General features: G+C 39.2%; 1 non-coding gene across 1 annotated transcript; it reads right to left on the bottom strand.

Annotated features, from left to right (window-relative positions):
• Positions 1-1,740: 1,740 nt before the first annotated feature.
• LOC120089551 (small nucleolar RNA R71) lies at positions 1,741-1,847 on the bottom strand. The gene has a single exon (XR_005485227.1). It is a non-coding gene; the product is annotated as a small nucleolar RNA R71 (small nucleolar RNA).
• Positions 1,848-10,334: the final 8,487 nt, after the last annotated feature.

Here is a 10,334-nt window from a genome sequence, read left to right as displayed (position 1 = left end):
CGAGAGCAAGAATTCACAACTAGAATGGAGTTGAAGTGATAAAGAGTAGTGTAAAAGGCCACGGGAAGCAAGACATTGCTTACCGAACTTGTTATCTCTCAAATCCATTTGTTATTTTGTATTCGACACTTTATTTGCAGAAAATGGAAACTTCATTTTGATTTCTGTTCAATCTCTCCACACCATGCATGAGTAGCTAAATTTCTAAATGGGTTGAGAAGTACTTAGCTAGCAAGACTTAAGATTTACATTTTATGCGATCATCTTATCTTATGTATGCATCATTCACCCTTTGGACATACTTGAGAGAGTAGTCTAAAGATAGAATCTAGGCTTGAGAGAGAGATTAGAATCTAGGCTTGAGAGAGTCGGATTAGAATCGTATAAGCAAGACTAGAAACTTAGACATAAATTCTATCTACTATTTACACATCGTATGCGCCCTAGAAATAAGAATGATGGTATGCGGTCACCTTGTCTTATTTTGCGTCATTCATCATTTGGACATACTTGAGAGAGTAGTCTAAAGATAGAATATAGGCTTGAGAGAGTCGGATTAGATCAATAAGCAAGAATAAAAACTTAGACATAAGATCTATCGACAGGTTTCGCATATACATCGCATGCGTCCTAGAAATAGGAATTATGGCATTCTGCATTGATAAATGTAGTACTGTTATTTGTATATAGCTTGATCGCGTTATTTGTATATAGCTTGATCGCATAACTTGTGCACAGTCTTGGAAAATGTTAGCTAAACCCCTTCTTAACCCATCATCGTATACTTATTGTAACTCTACACTTTCATCGCTCTGTGTTCAACTTCGTCGCATAGAAAAATCTAAATCAAAACACTATCCACTTCTTTTTCACCACCTCTATAGAATCAAAGAGTCTGTCGCATATCTATTTAGTAGTCCCCGTGTTCGACCCTGGACTTACCAGGAACCTAAGAAGGCTTATACTTGGGCTTTGTTAGGAAAACTTGCATGACCATCGCATAACACACTCCATCGCATAACACATATCATCGCATACTCACACCATCGCATCATAATTCTACGCATCAAGTTTTTGGCACCGTTGCTGGGGACTACGGTATAGATTGCGCTAACATCAAACCTCTTTGATCTTTACAGCTTTCGACCTCTGTGCATTGCCATTCCTTCGGTAAAGGAAGAAGCAAGTGTCACATGAGTGAAAGACATGCTCCTAAGCCCAACTACGACCTAGAGATTGAAAGAACATTTCACAGACGACAGAAAGACAGACGTCGACAACAAAGAAGAACTCACAGAATGGCTGAACAACCTGAACAACAAGCCGCAAATGAAAACAACATGATGGCAAATCCTATCCTACTGTCAAATGATCGCAATAGACCCATCCAGGACTATGCGTCACCAAACTTGTATGATTTCTCCCCAGGAATCATGAGACCAGCATTGGATGGATCATGGTTTGAGATGAAGCCAATATGTTACAAATGATACAAACAACAAGACAGTTCAGAGGTCGGCATGGTGAAGACCCGCACGCCCATCTATGAAGCTTCATTGAAATTTGTAACACTTTTGTGTTCCCTAATATCTCTACAGAAGAGGTTTGACTCACACTATTTTCATTTTCACTATGCGATCAAGTAAGAAAATGGGCATACTCTCTTGAACTAGGAGAGATAATTTCATGGGAATAAGTTGTGGAGAAGATGAAGAAATATTTCCCCCTATAGAGAATGCTAGAAGAAGGAAATTGATCACCAATTTTGAATAAGAAGAAGATGAATCACTCAGTGACACATGGGCGAGATTCAAGAGATTAGTGCACGACTGGCCACACAATGGATTGTTGGATTGCCTCCAAATGGAGATCTTCTATCATGGACTAAATTTTGCATCGCAGACGGCTGCAATGTGGCAACAGTAAGAGGTCTACTAGACAAAACGTATGATGAGGCAAAGAACATTCTTGATCGCATCTCGAAAAACCACGAAGATTAGCAAGAAAGTGATCAAGGAGTAAAACCCAAATAAGGTAACACAAGTAATGGTGCCATCACATCTTTGCAAAAGCAGATGAATGCGATGATAAATTTATTATAGGGCATCACAATAAACAACCCCAAAACGCAAAGAGGGCAAGTCAACGTGATAGAACAGACAAGCACCAACTGTGCTATATATGAAGAATTGCATTCGGTTGAAGAGTGTCCACGAAATCCACAGTCAATATACTTTGTCAAAAACAACCCTTTTTCAAACACGTACAACCTCGGGTGGTGAAACCACCCTAATTTTGCATGAAAAAATAACCAACAACAAGGCTATCAACCTATGGCACAAAAAGAAGGACCACAAGGATTTTTCCAAAGAACTAATAGTCAACAGCAACAACAAGGCAGCAACTCTCAAACACCACCATCATCCTCTTTGGAGAATTTGTTAAAACAGTACATTCAAAAAAATGAAACAATCCTCCAGAGCCAAGCGAAGTCCATTCGCAATTTAGAAATCTAGATAGGACAAATTGTGCTTAGTCATCAGTCTGCACTCGAGCCTCGTCGCTCACTATTCGTGGGTTTCGACTGACCAGATCCTGCCAATTAGACCACGCTGCTCGCCATCGCGTCGCCCCTTTCAATCGATCGTTCCATCCGCGAGCAACGAGAAGCTCTCTAGCCGCCGTTGCGAGCCACTCAATGGATCGGACGCTGAGCGACCACCGTGAGCCTCCATCCAATCGAGCCGCTCGTCCAAATCCCCTTTAGTCGCGCGTCCGCCACTCTAGCCGCAAGTCCGCCGCCCCAGTCCCACAACTGCCGGTCGCCGTCATCCCTGCCGAGTCGGGTCCGCTTTGGTCTTTGTTGGAATCTTGGATTAAGGGTAAGTGTAAATTGTTTTGGTTGGATTTCTTGAGGATTTTGAATAGTCACTAGAGTTTGGCCTTGATTTGTTGGTACTCGTCATGTTTTGGATGTAGGCCAAAATTTTAGGTTGTTAAAGTTGTTGTCCAATCGATTAAAGGGGCAGTCGACGAATCTTGGTGAAGGGTAAGGCTCCAAACTTATGTGGGTTGTTAAACATGTTGTATGTTTATGAACTACTCGATTTAAGTTTGACTAAACCATGGACTGCGGCCTAAAATAATTTGCCATGATGTTGGGTGTTAGATTTGGATCTTGAGGTTTCTTGGTATATTTGTTTTGGGTGATTTAAGTTTGATCTTATGGGTTTTCGATTTTTTTGGGCAAGGAAGAGGTTGAGCTTGCTAGTTTCTAAAGTTTGTGAGTAAAGGTAAGTAATTTTACTACTAGAACTGCCTTTGTGCCAGGCGATTAATTTATGATTTATTTTGAGGATTTTAAGACTAGTTACAAGGATAATTTTGACTATTATGAGATTTAATGGACTGTTTAGAAAAGATATATGAGCATGTGACACTATGTCTAAAGCATTTTAATGTATGAGCATGATTTAGAATTTTATGAGACATATTAAAAGTAAAATTGAGCATGAACCTAAATTATGAGTTAAGCAGCACATTTCTAGAATGTCTTAAAGTTAGGTGAAAGTTGGAGCATTTGTTGATGTACATATTTATGTGATTTATTATGAATGTGTGTAGGCTATATGATGTATTATGAAATTTCAAATGTTTGATTGTTTACATGAGTTAGTGCATGAAAGTGTTGTACTAGAGTTGATCCATTAAAACTAGATTAAACACATACGTTGAGGTTAATTAACATGACCTTGATGAGGAGATTTTAGAGAACTCATGATTATATGAATGTTATATATAATATGAAGTTAGATGTAATCTCTTTTCCTTTCCAGACTGTGACTGCATGAAAGTGATGCATGTCCAAGGGCGCTAGTACATGAAAGAGATGTACTAGGGCTGATGTGTATGAAAGTGATACAAACCTAGAGGGTATTAGGGTATACGTAAGAGTTGCACGCTCAGTGGGTTATGTGTATACGAAAGAGGTGTATACATAACCATATGTACGAAAGAGGTATGCATCCCTACATTCATAGAGAGGATTTGGGGTGTGTAATGCAAACTTTATTCTTAAACAATGCGTTGATACAAATATGGATATGAATGATTAAAAAAGTCCATGTCCTCGTTACCAGTTCCACGGCAATGGCGCCATAAAATTGTAACGCAAATTTTAATATCTTTAAGCATGTGGAAAAATATGTGATACTACTTCTAGATATATGTTACTTATGAATATTCTTATAGTATGCCTTGTGTTTTCACAAGTTTCCTTACGTTGGAACCAAGTGTAATTCCACCGCAAGTTTCTCGGTATGATCCGAGGTTGAACACAGGGACTGTTTGAGGTTATTATGGTATGTTTGTGGTATATGCGACCAGGTCTTTCAATCTTTAAAGAGTGTTTTGTACAAGTATATAAAATTACGATAAAGTAAAGGAAAGCACTAAAATGTGATAATAAAATAAGTAGAGTAAACCTAAGTTAGATGATACAAGATATAGGCTTCATGATACAAGATGCTGGGGTCTAGGCTGGCTGTGAAGGTTATGTAAAGAGCATGGAATGTGGCGGCAAGTCTTATGTACAAACAGAAAGAGAAAGATAACTAATATAAATAGCGCAAGTTTCTTAATTGCATTGAAGCCATAAGTATGGTTCCATTTTTCTCTTGGCGTACACCTTTCAGTGATCGACCGTGCTCCCACATGTCTGTGGTGAAACAAAGACGAACGTAATGAATGCAAGGTTGCTTCCATGTCTGGAAGTACTACTCGCTTTTGTTAACACATTCTTCTAACCTTCTCTCAATAGATCAGAATGGCATCTTCACTTCTGCTCTCACAGGTGAAGATGCCATCTAGCATGCTTTAGCTAAATGTAGTTATCTCTTTAACATAAGTTAAGCACTCGTTTAATTCATATTAACTACCATGGGTTTAAGAAGACATCATGGAGAAAGTGATTCACGAAGGAACGAAAGTAGACAGAAAATGGAATATGAAATCAATCAAAACATTTAATATATCTATTAAGCGTTTGATACATGGTGTGTGAATGAAGAGATAAAGAAAGTGAAATACAATGATGAAAAGAGATAGAACAGATACAAACAAGTGCCAACGTCTTGACACCGATTCGGGTGGAGATCTGCTTGCCAGATTGGATGGATCAGATGGATGGATGAGCTTCCCTCTCAGGCTTGCTCAACCGGTAGCAGGGTTCTCAGCACAGAGCTTCTCGGCAGGTATTTGGCAGAATAGAACTGAGACTCACCTCTCGGTCTTGTCTCGTCTTCTTCCCAGATTTCTTCAGTTAAGCACCCAACTCAGCCTTTTCTCTCAACACTTTAGTAGCAATTAGCCCCGTATCCCGTAGAATAAGTTTTCTTTGAAATCTATGGGGTATTTATAGGTAAGGATCTTTGACTCTGGCCTTGTGGTCCCCATTTGTTGTTATGAAAATTCCGAAGATAGAGGGATATTATTCCTTCTGTTATGCAATCAGACCGTCAATTCTACACAACCGTTAGTTGTACACGTGTCTCAATCCTCTGCTTTTGCGTTGCTCAGCTGCATCTTTCGATCGAGTGTTTGCATGCAGTGCTTGTTTTTATTACCGCATGCAGTTGAAAGTCAGCTCTGGATCGACCATTGCATTGTGCCGTCATTGCGTTAATCGTCTCTTCATTGTTGATTGACGGGCAAATTGTGACAGAGATGCGTTGATCAGTTCTTCTTGAGCCTTGAGCGCAAGCAGTGACTCGGTTTCCTGCAAAATAGAGTAAAATCTCCTTTTCTTCCATCTTAAAGATGTTAGTGGGTGTCATTGCGATAATTTATAATTATTGTAATTCTGAGCTAATTTTCATACAATTGGCACATATTCATTATCTTTTGGCCGTAATATCTAGATAAGGTAGTATAAATAACTTGTATTTCTACAAGTTATCAGGGTGTACGAAAGAGGTACACACTCATTGGGTTATGTGTATATGAAAGAGGTGTATACATAACCAGGTGTACAAAAGAGGTACACAATTAGTGGGTTGTGTGTATACGAATGAGGTGTATACATAACCATGTGTACGAAAGAGGTACACATTAAGTGGGTTATGTGTATACGAAAAAGTTGTATGCATAATCATGTGTACTAAGAGATTGTGTTTCCTTTGAGATTCACTAGAGGTTGTGTTTCCTACGGGATTCACCAGAGATTGTGTTTCCTTCGGAATTCACCAAGGGTTGTGTTTCCTTCGAGATTCACCAGAGGTTATGTTTCCTTCGGGATTCACTAGAGGTCATGTTTCCTTTGGGGTTCACTAGAGGTTGTGGGTCCTACGGGACTTACTAAAGGTAGTGGGCATACTTAACTACAATAGGATAGAAATCAGTTTTCATATATATATGTGTCCCATGAGAACTAGAGCAGTTTATATGTTCCACCAGAGGTAGGCATCTAGAGGATATAGATGCCTAGCCTGACCCCAGTAGTGGGGTTACTTACTGAGTATTTTATACTCACCCTTTCTCATGTTTATGTTTCAAGTAAGAGTAGGGATGCCCCAGCGAATGACAAGCGGAATCCGTGATCGAGCCACTAGGACCAGTTTTATGCTTCCGCTCATGAGATTTAGATTCCTTTTCATGTTTTTTTTTTTTTAACTTTCAGTTTTGATGTTTGAAACTTACTATTAAGAATTGTTTTTAGATTTATTTATTATCATTTACGATTTATGGGTACCCTACTGTTTGCTTTTAATATTTGAATTTAATCAAGGACTTTTGAATTTACCTTATTTAGCATTTATTTCACCATAAAAGGGTGTCATTTTAAGTTCCATGCATGCATGTATTTAGTAACGACCTAACTAGAATCCTAGAGGGGCCGGGTCGTTACAATTGTATAGGCTCTCAACTAAGCAATCAAGACATTTTCACCCCGATTGCAAATTTTTTATGAACTCTTTTCAAAATGAAACAAATTTTCATTTTATTCTTTGGTTACAATTGAAGGAACTAAAAAACTAGAATTCCATGAGCGGGTTTAGATCGCTCCAATTTTTAGAGTGACCAGAATATAAACGATATACATTCTAAATAACAGTTATGCATAATAAAAGTCAACAACAACATGCTCAGTATACAATAAAGCATAGATAAGGGGTTCATTACCAGAGGAAGACGATCTTCAAATGTATGAACCTACGACAGTGGAAGAACTCCACCGATCTACCAGCACCTCGGCAAGACTCTCGTTTGATACTGCACGATCCGGACGTACACGATCAAGAAGTCGGGGACAACACTGCCAATAGGGAGACCCAGGTATCCTTGGCATAAAAAACCCAGAGAGTGAGCTCTGGTGAGTTTGGTAGAAGACGGAGGAGTAGAAATCGTGTAAACGACAAGGGCGCACGAGAAGAACTTCGCTATCGTATAGCGGGGACGCTTATCATATAGTAAAACTACATGATCGTTTAGGAAAAAAATGGACGATCGTTTAGGAAACTGATGTATGATCGTTTAAGGAACACGTGAGTTAGACGATCGTTTAGAGGACTGAGAATCTATCATATAGGCTCTCGACGATCAGTCTTTCATGATTTCTTTTGGGCACGGGATTTCCTTTTGCACGACTGAATTTTTTACCAAATTGAAAATGATTTTCAACTTGTATCCTGCCGGTTACCATAACTGTCACACCTCGTCCCAGATTACTCTCTGAGCCTAGGAAAGGACATGACTGCAGTAGTTATCAACCCTTTTGTTGATACTTACTGCCTAAGAACTCTTGCCGAAATAACTCTGATATCAATGAACAAATTCAACAACCAACTGATTAAGTAGGCCCATTTTACAACAATGTAATGTTTATCAAATCCAAGACTTAACTACAAGGTTTCAAGAACAACTGTAAAACCCTCCGGAAGTCTAACTGTGGCTTGTGGTAGACCTTGACCTTAGCAGCACCCTGAAAATCCTCACCTATCGCTACCTGGGAAGAAAAACATGAAATAACAGAATGAGCTTCACAAAGCTTAGTGAGTGGTAAGCAACTTCTAGAGTATGTTTCAACTCATAAAAACATGCATATCATAGATACGAGGTTATATTCAAACCTCAGCTTTGAATGAGTCTAGTCTCAACTTTATCTACGCGCACGGTAGATAGCCAAACTGATAACTACTTAGAATGAGTATGCTATCTACTTACACACATGGTAGATAGTTAACTGTTACTAAATACAATGCTTACTCTTTATTTTTCCTTTGTCTCCTATGTGCACATAGCTCCCCGTTCATTGGTGATCATGGGCAGAAATGCACGGTATCATAGTACTAAGTTCTTAAACAATGTTGGATTGCATTGATGAAATATGTTAAATTGCGTCCATTAAGCATAAATTCTATAATATTGTGGTCGCATGCGTCCAACGCATTAGAGTAGTTGATCTTTATATTTTTTTGCAGAATATGTGTTAACGCAATGCAGAGATTGCGATCATAGGAATACATTGGTCGAGGGCAACTTCACCGCAAGACTTTGCGTTGATCGTGCTCACAAACATTCACCCAAGAAGAATCACCGCAACTTGGTCGGCACAACATGGTGGGTGCATTTGGGTGAAATGATAATTAAGATTGATGGGACAGAAAGCTGACGACAGTCAGATCCAAATTAAGTTGACAGCCGATAACGGTCACAAAGTACATTTAGCTTTATCGGTGACAATTATCTGACGCATCAGTCAGGAATTAAAGCTGTCCCATCTGTATAACCGGGAGAGAGAATCCGCCTTTCACCATGGGAACTCTATAAATACCAAGTGCATTCTTCAGAGAAGGGGTTAAGCAGTCGATTACTTCATCACGTTACAAGTTCACGCCTCTGTCCATAGTTTTTTTCAATTTTAAGGCGGATGCGAGGAAGAAGGCGTGCCAATAGATCGTTCCAGCAAGCTTGAGAAAGCACCGAAATCTCCAAGACAGAGAGAGGGCCGACGCCTGCAGAAGCGGGAACATTTGTAGATCAGAATAGAGATTCAGTGTAAAAAGCCTCGGTCAGCAAGGAATTGCTACCAGGCTCTCTACCTTTATTTTCCATTATCATTTTGTACTCAACTCAATTATAAGAATGGAATTTCTTTCTCTATATCTGTTCACTCTCTGTTATTTAAGCATGAGTAGCTAAATTAGTTGAATGGGTTGAGAAGTAGTTAGCTAGCATAATGAGGGAATCTTCATCTTTGCGATTATCTTGTTTATGCATGCTTCAGTCGTCTATTAGAGATACTTGGGAGGGTAGTCTAAAGACAAGATCTAGACTTGGGAAGGTCAGGTCAGAATCTAGGTTTGGAAGAACCAGATTAGAATGCATAAACGGGAGATAGGTGCTTAGTAATGAGCACTATTTATTATTAACGCATTGCATGCATCTTAGCAATAAGGTATGATTGTATGCGGTCACTTTGCTTTCATGCATTTTGCATCAATGCATAGGACAAGAGTAGAGACTTAGGGATAAGCTTTATGGACATTTTGTATTCAACACATGCGTCCTAAACTTAGGAGCATCGCATTTACAAAGGGAAATGACTTACTGTGCATGGTTGTAACATGATCGCAAGGTTTGACGCATTCCCGAGTAACGCTAGCTAAAGATCTTCTCAACCCGTTCATCATATACTCATTGCATCTATCAACGCAACTATGTTTCTCAAATCCGCTGCCTTTACTTACTTTTTTTCATCAATGCAACAACACACCCAACACTTTATTTATTTACTTGGTTACCACAAAGTTTTCATAAACATTACCAACGCAACTATTTTCACAAGTCCCTATGTTCAAACTTGGACTTACCAGGAAACTCAGGGGAATTTACACTTGAATTCTGCTGGGGAAACTTGAGTGCACAACGAAATCCATCAATGCATATCATCCATATTTCCACTTAATAAAATTAACGCATCAAGTTTTTGGCGCTGTTGCGGGGGACTTCGGCAAAATAGTTGTTAACGAAATTTTTTGTGGTTTCTTTGTAGAACTTTCAATCTCTGGCGAACTACGACCCGAAGATTGATAGACCATTTTGAAAGAGACTACGAGACTGCCAACAACAACCATAATCCGATAAAGAAGAGATGGCAGAGCAGCTTAGAGGTGGAGCACCAAATGATAATAATGTCATGGCGAATCCGATTCTGTTGGCAAACAATCGCAATAGGCCCATTAGAAACTATGCATCTCTAAATCTCTATGATTTCTCTTCGGGAATTATGAGGCCTGCCCTCGACAAAAGAAGATTCGAGATGAAACTGATGATGC

Source organism: Benincasa hispida, chromosome 10, assembly GCF_027475165.1.
Source record: "Benincasa hispida cultivar pf3 chromosome 10, pf3_genome.v1.1, whole genome shotgun sequence".
Classification (NCBI taxonomy): Eukaryota; Viridiplantae; Streptophyta; class Magnoliopsida; order Cucurbitales; family Cucurbitaceae; genus Benincasa; species Benincasa hispida.
Note: the sequence above shows the minus strand (reverse complement) of the source record. Positions and strands in the feature narration are given on the sequence as shown.